The sequence below is a fragment of the Peromyscus californicus genome, unplaced genomic scaffold (assembly GCF_007827085.1).
Source record: "Peromyscus californicus insignis strain IS unplaced genomic scaffold, ASM782708v3 Scaffold_1__1_contigs__length_55948999, whole genome shotgun sequence".
Taxonomy (NCBI): domain Eukaryota; kingdom Metazoa; phylum Chordata; class Mammalia; order Rodentia; family Cricetidae; genus Peromyscus; species Peromyscus californicus.
The window spans coordinates 54,556,102-54,569,248 of NW_026294492.1; positions in this window are offsets into that span (position 1 = coordinate 54,556,102).

A 13,147-nucleotide genomic window follows, 5' to 3' on the forward strand; every position below is an offset into this window, starting at 1 on the left:
GGGTGGACAGGGCAAAAAGGGACGCACTACTTAAAACTCTGCGTTTATTAAGTTCCAGCTGTTTAAAGCCCTGGGGGAAGAGGTCCCCACATGTCACAGCTGCCTGCTGCTGCCCTGGTCCCCGTCGTGAGGGTAGAGGCTGCAAATGGACTCTTTTCTGTTTGTTTTTACTTATCCACCTCCCCCACAGGTCAGAAGCCTGGGGGTTTTCTGATCTGGGGTGTCTGGACAATTTGGGGGTATACCCATCTTCCAGGGAGAGCGACGGAGGTGAAGAGAGGGACCGATGTCAGCACTTGGGTACCAGCAGTGGCCAGGCTCACAGTCAAGTCTGAGGTCCCCAAGTCTACCCTGCAACATTACAGATAATTAAAAATAATCGTGGGGTGTGGAAATCAATCCACCACCGTTAACCGATAGTATCCAGGGCTTCAGGAAGCGAAGAGCCGTGGAGAGCAGTCATAGGGCTGGCTGGGGAACCGTGTATGCGTGGAAAAACAAAAGATGACCAGAAGCCCTTTTAAATACTAGCCACCCGGGGGGGGGGGGCTCCCGCGGAGGGGCTGGGGGGATGTAGCCCCCTGTCTCCATCTCCTCCTGTGCCATTTTTTGTTTTAAATGATAACCGTGGCGGCTTTTCTTCCTGGCCAGGGAGGAATCCATTTTGAGGAAAAACAGAGGTGGCTGGGTGGCTTTGAGATGAGGGGAGTTCCTTCTTTGTGTTGAATCAGGAGACCCTCAGTGCCACATCCCCCCTTTCAAACTGCCTAGACTTAGCAGAGGCCTCTCAGCCCCACGGAGGGACTTTCCCCCTGTGCAGCAGGTGCTTAGGTCTTGTCTCTGCGGTCTGTGCGTCCACTGAGATGGAGTGAAAACCGGGGACCCCTCCAGGACCGGGCTGGGTCCCCCGCTGACTCCCCAGAACTGGCCTCTCCCACGTTGGTAATTAGTAAAATAGAATTGAGTGGGGCCACGGGGCGTGCGGGTGGCTGGGGCCTAATCGATCTTGGGTCATTAGCAAATTGAGGGTGGAGGAGGGCTGGCCTGGAGGGGGGCAGGGCGTCCCCCATCTCCATCCCTGTGGGGACCTAGGACAACGGAAGGAAGCTCTCAGTGGGCCTCAGTATCTGCTCTGGGAAAATAAGAGATGGAGTCCAGGCGTCCTGGACAACGGCCTCCGGGTGGGCTGGGCTGCACCAGGCTGGTATCCGCTGTCTCTGTGCTCAGCCCAAGTTCGAGAGATACCCAGGCTCGGTTCACCTGAGGGCTGTGAGGGCCGGATCAGCACAAGGGACACGGGTGTTGGGGGACCTGCACGGGCTTCTCAGGAGGAGCAGTCGGTCCCTCTTCAAGCCTCCAGGAGCCTCCTCACCTGCCCTCTTCTTGACGACCTCATTTTAGCTAAAAACGGGCTGCGGGGACTTGAAACACCCGAAGGTGTCCCCCAGCCTCCCTGGACAGGACACTGTTTATTCCCCCACGGAAAGCCTCAGCCGCTGCACACCTGTCCCCTCTCTTCTCGCCGGGGACCCTGGCCACTGGCTGTCTCCTCCAGTCCAGCAGAGCTGGGTGCTCCCGCAGATCCCCGGGCCAGCCTCCCCCAAACCCGCCAGCGCTGCCGATCTGCTCCCCACAGCCCAGCGCCGGTCCCCCTCTGTTGGGAATGTGCTGAGGGTGTGAGCTGCATGAGATGGGGGGACCGAGGAGGGGTGTCCGGCCTGGGGGGGGGTCCCTAGGTCCTCTGTCGGGTGTAGGGTTGCACACGTGTCCTGTACAGCAGGGTGCCCAGGGCGCACACGGCACCCCGGGATCCCTGCACCGCCGGGGCCTGTGCCTGCTTCGCCCGTGGCAGCTCCCCGGGGCTGTTCCGCGACAGCTGCGCGCGATCGATCCCCGAAGGCCCCGCGTCTCCATCGAATCCCCATCGCTCTGGGCCGCGCGCTGCGCAAACACCCGCTTGTTAGCAGCGGCCCGGGGGCTGCGCGACCCACCGACCGCACGGGTGCGAGGACCTCAGGCGTCGCTCCACCCTTAGCCCCTCAAGTTCCAGGGGCTCAGTGACGGGGGGAGATCCCCATTCTCTACCCTGATCAGCCCACCAGCCAGCCGTGACTCAGTTTCCCACCCCGAAAGCGGCCGCTGGCTCTGTGGGACCCCGGAGGAGGGAGAGGGCCCAACGCTGCTCTCAAGCCGTGTGCGCTTTCTTTGCCCGTCCTGTCCTTTCTCCCTCTCTGGCAGCGTCTCCTGTAGCCCAGGCTGGCTTCAACCCGGCTTCCGACCTTCCTGCTTCCTCCTGGGGGGAGGACCGCAGACCCCGCTTGTCTCCAAACTCTCCACCTCGAGCTTCGGGGAAAACGAACTGTCCTGACAGTGGGGGTTGGGGAAACTGAGGCCTGAGGGACCCGGGGCTACTGGAGGACGGGCTGGAGCAGGGGCCAGGTCGGTACCTCCTGGATGCCCCCACTCTGGGGTTCGCGCCCACTCGGGTTGAGCAAGGAAACCCCTTGGCGGGGGTGCAGCCAGGGCCAGGTTCCCGTGCTGGGCGGGGATGAGGGGACCCCGGAGCCCCCCACCCCACGTCTGTCCCGGGCACGCAGGCTCCCGTCCCGGGAGAAACAGCCTGAAGTGTCCCACGGTGGCCAGGGAGGTCTGGAGGAGCCCCAGCCCGAGGGAGGACCCTGGCCTGCACGCCAGGCGCACGGGGGCCCGAACGGCGTCCGCCCGGAGCCGCAGCAGCTGGGCCGGAGGCAGAGGGAGGGCGAGGCCCGGCTGGACCATCAACGCCTCATTTATCAGAGCACAGCCCGGCTCTTTCCGCCGCCCAGCGGTGCGGACGGCGCGCCCCTGCCGGGCAGCTCGGCGGCGAGCCAGGCCTTTGGGGTTCAGTGAAAGGGGTGCAGCTCCATGGGACAGGAAGTGCACCTGCGGAGGGGGGAGATAAATACTAACCCTCCACCCCAAGGGAGGAGTAGGGCCGCAGTCTTTTCCCTTCTGGAGCCAGGGGTCCTAGTGGCTGGGTTTTGTAGGATATGTAGGAGTTTGGGTCCGCAGAAGGGGCTGACAGCACTGGTAGAGAGAGCAAGGCTGACCTTAGCCTGGTTCAGGGACCTCACAGGCCCTCCAGGAGATGTTTGTTGAGTGAGTCAATGAGATAAAACCAGGAACTAGACCGAGGCGGGCCCAACAGAAAGCCAGGCTCCGCCGCATGGCGCTGGGCTGGGAGGCCAGACAGGGGGGGGGGGGCTGAGTTAAACTCCAGCGGCCCGGGGGCCGGGTAGACTCACCGCCTGTCACCGGAGGTCGCGGCTCGCCCCGCGCTCCCTCCCAGGGACCCGGTGTCCCCAGCCTCGGGCCTGGACCTCCCCGGGGATCGCTGGAGTCACGCGGAGGGGTGAGGTGGGGAGGGGGTCCTGGCGACCATCTCTCTCCCTGGCCTCAGTTTCTCTCCCTGGGAAAGCAGCCCATGGGCATGCTGGGGGTCTGCGCACCCACCTCACCCCCCAGGCCCTGTCCTCAGCGAGCCCCGGGTGCCTAGGGATTCGACCTCAGAGAGTAAAGGGTTCACACCCGGACCGCGCCAGGGGCCACCGTGGAGCCTCAGTTTCTCCATCTGAACAGCCGAGCTAGCGCGGTCCCAGCATCCACTGCGGGATGCTTGCTAGAGACTCAGAAAGACCTGTGTGGGGGCTAGAGCCCCGAGTTCTGACCAAGGAAGTGGGAGGAGCTGCATGGAGGGTGGAGGGTGGAGGCGGGGAGGGTGGAGGCGGGGAGGGTGGAGGTCGGGGAGGGTGGAGGCGGGGAGGGTGGAAGTCGGGGAGGGTGGAGGCTGGGAGGGTGGAGGTCGGGGAGGGTGCAGGCTGGGAGGGTGGAGGCGGGGAGGGTGGAGGCTGGGAGGGTGGAGGTCGGGGAGGGTGGAGGTCGGGGAGGGTGCAGGCCGGGAGGGTGGAGGCCGGGAGGGTGGAGGCGGGAAGGGTGGAGGCTGGGAGGGTGGAGGTCGGGGAGGGTGGAGGTCGGGGAGGGTGGAGGCGGGGAGGGTGGAAGTCGGGGAGGGTGGAGGCGGGGAGGGTGCAGGCGGGGAGGGTGGAGGCGGGGAGGGTGGAGGCTGGGAGGGTGGAGGTCGGGGAGGGTGGAGGTCCGGGAGGGTGGAGGTCGGGGAGGGTGGAAGTCGGGGAGGGTGGAGGCGGGGAGGGTGGAGACGGGGAGGGTGGAGGTCGGGGAGGGTGGAGGTCGGGGAGGGTGCAGGCCGGGAGGGTGGAGGCCGGGAGGGTGCAGGCTGGGAGGGTGGAGGCCGGGAGGGTGGAGGCGGGAAGGGTGGAGGCTGGGAGGGTGGAGGTCGGGGAGGGTGGAGGTCGGGGAGGGTGGAGGCGGGGAGGGTGGAGGCGGGGAGGGTGGAGGCGGGGAGGGTGGAGGCGGGGAGGGTGGAGGTCGGGGAGGGTGGAGGCGGGGAGGGTGCAGGCTGGGAGGGTGCAGGTCGGGGAGGGTGGAGGCTGGGAGGGGCCCTGCAGCCGGGATTGATTCTCCCATCGATCCTGGGGGAGCTGGAGCCAGCACGGCCGGCTCCCCGCTGGGAGGCAGGGGAGGAGGGAGAGGGGCGGGTGGGAGCGGCAGGGAGGAGCCTCCTCCCCTCCAGGCCCAGCAGAGCCGCAGCCTCACAGGTGAGCAAACAGGAGGAGGCGGGACACACCCACCCCGGCAGGGGCGAGGCCGCCTGACACACCCACCCCGGCAGGGGTGAGGCCGCCTGCCTAGCCTGCGGGGTTCTTCCCAGAACCCCGTGTCCCTGTGCTCACCCCTGATTTCCCTCCTCAAACCCGCTGCCTTTGGAGACAGGTCTCAAGTAGCCCAGGCTGGCCCCACACGCACTGTGGAGCTGAGGATGATCCCCCTGCCTCAGCCTCCGATACCCAGTGAATTCCGGCCCAGCCTGGGCTTCCGGGCCGGAGCCAGCTCTTCAGGCCCGCGGTGTGAATTGTCAACTCGGTGTGCCCACAGGAGGGTCTCGGTGTGCCCGAGCCCTGGGCGTGTGGCCGTGGGCGTGCCCGCGTGGCCGTGGGCGTGTGGCCGTGGGCGTGCCCGCGTGGCCCCGTGGTGGAAGTCTTGTGGCCGGATCCCAGAGCCGTCTCTCCTGGGGGTGTGCGTGTGTGTGTGTGTGTGTGTGAGCATGAATGTGTGTAAACAGTGTGTGAGAGTGTGTGAGAGTGTGAGAGTGTGAGTGTGTGTGAGTGTGTTTGACTGTGTGTGAGATTGTGTGTGTGTGCACGCGCGTGTGTGGTTGACTACGGGGACATGGCAACCGAGTTACCTATTGCTCCTGTGTGTTGGATGGTGTGTCCGTGTGTGTCCGTGTGTCCGTGTGTGTGTGTGTGTGTGTGTGTGTGTTCCCCCTCCCACCCCCGTCCATGGATTTAATGAAATCAAAGGTGACGCAGACCTGGAGCCACCTGGGAAGCTGTGTGACGTCACACCCGTGGTTCACCCCTCGCTGCGGCCCGCGGTGACGTCACGTCCGTGGTCCACCCCTCCGTGGTGACGTCACCCCGCGGTAATGCCGTCCTTGGGTGGGCCGACCTGGCCGTGTCAGATGACACACGAGCGGCGTGCAGCCCGGAAGCACCCCTCGGGCCTCCGCTTCCGCTCCGACCTCCAGGTTCGGCCGCCACGACCCTGCACGCTGGGGTGTGAGCCTGAGCCACGGACGCTCTCCTCCCTGCCACACTTCCCCACGCGAGAACGAGGCCTTCGCTCCGAGGTCGGAACTAAACTGCTTCGGCACACACACACACACACACACTCACTCACACACACTCTCACACACACACTCTCACACACACTCTCACATACACTCTCACACACACACTCACTCACACACACACTCACTCACACACACTCTCACACACACACTCTCACACACACACACTCACACACTCATGCGCACTCGCACACACACGCGCGCGCGTGCACACGCACACACACATATGGACCTTTCTCACTGTTCTTTCAAAACTCCAACATGGCCTCGGGCCTCAGTTCCCACAGCTGCCCACACACTCCCATCTTTAGCCCAGGCTGTGTAGCTAGAGTTTCCCTGCCTGGCCCACAGTCAGGACAAATCTCTGTCACCTGCCAGTCCCACAGCCGCTCAGACCCGACCAAGTAAACACAGAGACTTATATTGCTTACAAACTGTATGGCCGTGGCAGGCTTCTTGCTAACTGTTCTTACAGCTTAAATTAATCCATTTCCATTAATCTATACCTTGCCATATGCCTCGTGGCTTACCGGCATCTTCACATGCTGTTTGTCATCGTGGTGGCTGGCAGTGTCTCCGACTCAGCCTTCCACTTCCCAGCTTTATTCTCCTCCTTGTCCCGCCTACACTTCCTGCCTAGCCAATGGCCAATCAGTGTTTTATTTATTGACCAATCAGAGCAACACATTTGCCATACAGAACATCCCACAACACTTCCCCCATTTTTTTTTCAAAAAGGAAGGTTTTAACCTTAACAAAGTAAAATTACATATAATTTGGGAATTTGGGCGTAGCTTCTCTTACTACTTCCTGCTGGAGGGGGGCGCTGTATCTTATGGGGATACAAAGAAAATTTTAGGATTATGGAGTAGTCCATGAGGGTGTATCGTCTGAGCCAGTTGCCTTCAAATCATTCTGGATGTTGGATCATCTGGGCCATGGTGTCATCGGAGACCTTTCAGGGGGTCTTGGCTGGTCAAACCTGATGTGTCTTAATCTGGAACAAATCCATAGCCTCTGGCTTTCTGTGGGAACAAAAGCAGAGTCTCCTTTCCAAAGCAACATATCCTTATATCCAAATTTTGAAGTCAAGTTACATTTAAAATATACATTTTGGCATAACTCAACAGCTTTTACAATCAAATGTTTTTCTGCAGTTAAAAATCCCAAAGACAACACAATCCAGATTCTCTGTGTAATATTCATCTTCACGTGGCTTAATTTTTATATTAATTTTACTGTCTCTTTAAAGACTTTATTTTTTAAAACTATGTATTTGTTTCTATAACTGTATATATCACCTTTTTTTTTTATCTCTTTCAAGCCTACGTATATTTTACACACATTGTAAACTATTACATCTGAATCTGTCTTATTGTGAATCTCTTGCTTTAAACTGCAGCAGCTGTGGCTGCTGGGTCCGCCCACCTCAGCTTCCCAACATGGCAGTGTTACATTTTCCACCAGCTCTGGGAGCTATCATGGGTCTCTATGCTTTTATCCAAGCAGTCCAGAAACCGCTTTTTTTGTTTTGTACTAGCAAAGTCTAAATCCACCACGCAGCTTAATGTGCCATTTGCAGAAGCCTCATTCCCACCATTCTGCAGGTCGAGCGTGCACGCTAGGAACCTGCCAGTAGCTCAAACTGGCAGCTGCCACTCATTTGAGAGAGACAATTAGGAAGCTGTTTTTAGCTCCGTTTTAGAATCTTTTCTCAGGTTTTAGGTGGAAACTCTTGCCACCACGTTGGACGCCATTTGTAGCTAGAGTTTTCCTGCCTGGCCCACAGTCAGGACAAATCTCTCTCACCCGCCAGTCCCACAGCCGCTCAGACCCGACCAAGTAAACACAGAGACTTATATTGCTTACAAACTGTATGGCCGTGGCAGGCTTCTTGCTAACTGTTCTTACAGCTTAAATTAATCCATTTCTATAAATCTATACCTTGCCACGTGGCTCGTGGATTACCGGCATCTTCACATGCTGTTTCTCATCGTGGTGGCTGGCAGTGTCTCTCTGACTCAGCCTTCCACTTCCCAGCTTTATTCTCCTCCTTGTCCCGCCTACACTTCCTGCCTGGCCACTGGCCAATCAGTGATTTATTTATTGACCAATCAGCAACACATTTGCCATACAGAACATCCCACAGCAGGCTAGCCTTGAGCTCAATGTGCAGCTGAGGAGGACGCTGAATTTCTGATCCTCCTGCCTCAGCCTCCTGAGTGCTGGGGTGATGGGCGTGCCCAGCCCTCACCGGGTGGTGAACACAGAGGGACCCGACGATGCCTCGGTGGTGCCCGGAGGGAGAGCCTCGGCTCAGGGCGCCTCTGGCAGGGAACCTGTGCAGGGAACGGCGGGCGTCCCGCTGAGCAAGGAGCAAGAACTCGGGGACACGAGACAGAGGAGAAGAACCCGGGGTCATTCCTGCTACACAGTCAGGTGGAGGCCAGCCTGGACCACAGGGACCCTGGTGCCACACACCCCTGACACCAGGGGCAGAGGCAGGCGGGTCTCTGGGTTCGAGGCCAGCCTGGGCTACAGAGGGTGATCCAGGACAGCCGGGGCTGCACAGAGAAACTGTCTCCAAAACAGACAAAGATAAAGTCCCACTGTTTAACTCAAGCTGGTCATGAACTCACAGCAAGTCTCCTGCCTCAGCTTCCCGAGTGCCGGAGTAGCAGGTGCATGCCATCATGTCTGCCTCCCTCTAGTGACACTTGCTGCAGCTGTTTGAGTTGACATTTATTTAAGCGTGTGCCCCGGCTGGCGTGTGACACCAGAGGACAAGTTCTGGGAGTCCTCCGTGCGAGGGCTCGCACTCGGGGGGTGGGCTTGGCAGCGAGCTCCTTCCGCAGCTGGGCCGGCTGGTCCACCCTCCTCTGCTGTCTGTCCTGTGTGTCCTGCGTGTCCTGTGTGTCCTGTGTGTCCTGCGTGTCCTGCGTGTCCTGCGTGTCCTGTGTGTCCTGCGTGTCCTGCGTGTCCTACGTGTCCTGTGTGTCCTGCGTGTCCTGCGTGTCCTGTGTGCCCTGCGTGTCCTACGTGTCCTGTGTGTCCTGCGTGTCCTGCATGGCCTGTGTGTCCTGCGTGGCCTGCGTGTCCTGTGTGGCCTGCGTGTCCTGCGTGTCCTGTGTGGCCTGCGTGGCCTGTGTGTCCTGCGTGGCCTGCGTGGCCTGTGTGTCCTGCTGGGGACCCGGCGCACAGTAGGCGTCCAGTCATCGCGGTCCTGAAGGACGAGGTCCCCACCTTCCTGCATCTCCAAGGCTAGGAGGGAAAAGCAGCAGATTTTTAAAGAGACTGAGAGGGAGCGGCAGGCTCTGGCTCCCCAGGCGGGGCATCGACCCAGCGAGGGGCGGGCGTCTGGCTTTGTTCGGGCGGAGGTGGGGGGCTGGGGGGGTACCCCTGCAGACAGGGCTGGGGCTGGGGGGGCACCCCTGCAGACAGGGCTGGGGCCGGGGGGGCACCCCTGCAGACAGGGCTGGGGCTGGGGGGGCACCCCTGCAGACAGGGCTGGGGCCCGGGGGGGCACCCCTGCAGACAGGGCTGGGGCCCGGGGGGCGCACCCCTGCAGACAGGGCTGGGGCTGGGGGGGGCACCCCTGCAGACAGGGCTGGGGCTGGGGGGGGCACCCCTGCAGACAGGGCTGGGGCTGGGGGGGGCACCCCTGCAGACAGGGCTGGGGCTGGGGGGGGCACCCCTGCAGACAGGGCTGGGGCTGGGGGGGGCACCCCTGCAGACAGGGCTGGGGCTGGGGGGGCACCCCTGCAGACAGGGCTGGGGCTGGGGGGGGCACCCCTGCAGACAGGGCTGGACCTGGGGGGGCACCCCTGCAGACAGGGCTGGGGCTGGGGGGGGCACCCCTGCAGACAGGGCTGGGGCTGGGGGGGGCACCCCTGCAGACAGGGCTGGACCTGGGGGGGCACCCCTGCAGACAGGGCTGGGGCTGGGGGGGCACCCCTGCAGACAGGGCTGGGGCTGGGGGGGGCACCCCTGCAGACAGGGCTGGGGCTGGGGGGGGCACCCCTGCAGACAGGGCTGGGGCTGGGGGGGCACCCCTGCAGACAGGGCTGGGGCTGGGGGGCACCCCTGCAGACAGGGCTGGGGCTGGGGGGGGCACCCCTGCAGACAGGGCTGGACCTGGGGGGGCACCCCTGCAGACAGGGCTGGACCTGGGGGGGCACCCCTGCAGACAGGGCTGGGGCTGGGGGGGCACCCCTGCAGACAGGGCTGGACCTGGGGGGGCACCCCTGCAGACAGGGCTGGGGCTGGGGGGCACCCCTGCAGACAGGGCTGGGGCTGGGGGGCACCCCTGCAGACAGGGCTGGGGCTGGGGGGCACCCCTGCAGACAGGGTTGGGGCTGGGGGGGCACCCCTGCAGACAGGGCTGGGGCTGGGGGGCACCCCTGCAGACAGGGCTGGACCTGGGGGGGCACCCCTGCAGACAGGGTTGGGGCTGGGGGGGCACCCCTGCAGACAGGGCTGGGGCTGGGGGGGGCACCCCTGCAGACAGGGCTGGACCTGGGGGGGCACCCCTGCAGACAGGGCTGGGGCTGGGGGGCACCCCTGCAGACAGGGCTGGGGCTGGGGGGGCACCCCTGCAGACAGGGCTGGGGCTGGGGGGGCACCCCTGCAGACAGGGCTGGGGCTGGGGGGGCACCCCTGCAGACAGGGCTGGGGCTGGGGGGGCACCCCTGCAGACAGGGCTGGGGCTGGGGGGGCACCCCTGCAGACAGGGCTGGGGCTGGGGGGGGGCACCCCTGCAGACAGGGCTGGACCTGGGGGGGGCACCCCTGCAGACAGGGCTGCCTCTGCAGCCCGCTCGCCCGCCCGCCCGCTCTCCACACACACACAAAAGCAGGAAACTCGCATTAAGCCCATTATCAATATTTTGCCTGGAAAAAAATACAAAAAGCATTTTCTTCTCTGAAAAATTAATAACCTAGGAGGAGGGGGGCGGGGAGCCACGCTTGATGTCTGGCGGAGGGAGGGAGGGAGGGAGGGCGGGCGGGCTCTGCTTCTGTCTCTTCACACCGAGTACCTGGGTGTCTCTGAGGAGGCCCGGCTCCTCCAGCACCTGACTGTGCCCCACCCCCAACCCGGAACCTCCCGCATCCACCTCCAACCTCCTCCTCTGAAGATGGGGCTTCTTCCACACTGAGCCCAGACACCCCCACAACAAGCCTACCTCTCCCTAGGAAACTCCTACTCTATCTGCAAAACCCATTGCTGGTCCTGGCCACAGTGACCTTATACCTACTTCCGACCCACGTGGGTCAGCCTTCTGTCCCCACCTCTGGGCGTCCAGGAGCGTCCTGGGAGCCCCACTCACTTCCGGAACCCGAGTATCGCCTGGACATGCAGTCATTATCTGGACAAAGAAGGTTCTGGATCGTGCTTGGGGGAAGGGAAGTCAGGGAAAACCACGTTCTTCCAGGGCCCCAAGTTTCGTTTCTTGTGACAGGCTCTTGCTCTGTAGCCCAGGCTGGCCTCAAACTCACAACGATCCTCCTGCCTCAGCTAGGACGGCAGCTGTAGACATCTGGCCGCAGTTTCCGTCCCTGCGGCCCTGACGGAGCCCCTTCTCTGGAGAGACTGCAGTGCTCTAGAAAAATCCGGGTGCTGGGAAGTCTCGCGCCAGGCAGTGGCGCTCCCCTGTTGTCGTCAGAGTAGGAAGGCGTTCAGGCCACCTTCTGACATAGTCTGAGGCCAGCCTGGGCTACATGGGACGCTGTCTCAAAACAGCAGGGTGGCGGCAGTGTGCCCACAGTCCTCCTGGCCGCCCGGAGGCCAGGCGTGAGGCCAGGTTATTGGGGAGCTCCAAGGCCTGAGTAGGACCTGGGGCCCCCAAAGCCCCAAGCAAAGGTGATGCTGCTTGGAACCCCCTCTTGGGGGGCCCCCAACTCTGGGTGCCCCAACTCTTGGGACACCCCGGGGCACCCAGAGAAGCCGAGGGCAGTTCTCAGGGCTGTGGCTGGCAGTTGTCTGGTTTGGGTTGGACTTCTGGGCCTGTCCACCGCGTGCGTCCTGAGCCCTGCCCACGGGGAGCTCCGTCCCCCTCCACACAGGCTGGACCTTCGTTGCCCCGGAGACCTGGCTCCCCTGCCCAGGCCTGCCCGGGGCTAGCCCTGCCTTGCGGATGGAGAGCCCCATCCAGATGTCTCTGCAGGGCCCCCCATAGCTCCCCAGGCCCCTGGGGAACCTGTCTCCCCTGTGCCCAGGGCCACCAAGGCAGAGAACACAGCGCCGCCCTTCTCCTCCGCATCCTTCGTTTTACTTTTTTGGATTTTTGAGATACTCTCACTCCTAGGCTAGCCTGGAACTCACATCAATCCTCCTGCCTCAGCCTCTCAAGCGCCGGAACTACAGGTGTGCACCATCGCACTGGGCTGAGAGTACTCCTGACCCCGCGGTGGGGTGATCTGGAGGGCTTTCCCCGGGAGGGGACCGTCTGGAGTTGGCAGTGGCTCTCCCCACCCCAGCCTCAGCCCTGCTGAGCGCGGCAGGCTGCCGCAGGACCGGGGTGCTGGGCCGCCCGCCCGCCTTGGTGGAGCGGAGGCTGGGGACGCGCCGGGGAGGGCTGGCTGACGGGAGGGAATATGTTTTCCGAGGGGGCTGCCGCGGCTCTTCTAAGGCCGATATTGAACCTTCTTGTCAATGCCGGAGCTGTAAGTGGAAGGAAAAAAATCGCTTAATGGGCTTCTGGAGGCCGGCGCAGGCGGAGGGCGCCCGGCCGCCGGGAGGGGAGGTGGCGCTGCGCCCTCGCAAGGGCCGCGCCCGCCGCGGAGCTTCACACGTCTGCTAATCACCTGCCCGGCGCGCACCCCATTTGCGCCCCCCCACGCCCACGCGTCCGCAGTCCTCAGAGGAGGACTTAAGTGCTCTCCACGGATGGGCGTGCAAGAGGTGGGGTGATGGAAGGGCTGCAGGAGGGAGTCCCAGTCAGGGAGGGAGAGAGGGAGGCCTGGGGCTGCCTGGGAGAAGCAGGGAAGGGCTGGTGAGTGAGGGACGCCGTCCCCAGCTAAGGGACGCGACGGGAACTGCAGGGCGGTGCTTCCGTTTCACTTTTTCCTTTTTGGAACTGGGGATGAAGCCAGAGTCCTGAAAAGGCACTCTGCCCCTGACCACGCCCCCAGCCCTCACCGGGGATTCTAGGCGGGGCTCCACCCTGACCACGCCCCCAGCCCCTCACCGGGGATTCTGGGCGGGGCTCCACCCTGACCACGCCCCCAGACCCTCACTGGGGATTCTAGGCGGGGCTCCACCCTGACCACGCCCCCAGCCCCTCTCTGGGGATTCTAGGCGGGGCTCCACCCTAACCACGCCCCCAGCCCTCACCGGGGATTCTAGGCGGGGCTCCACCCTGACCACGCCCCCAGCCCTCACTAGGGGTTCTGGGCGGGG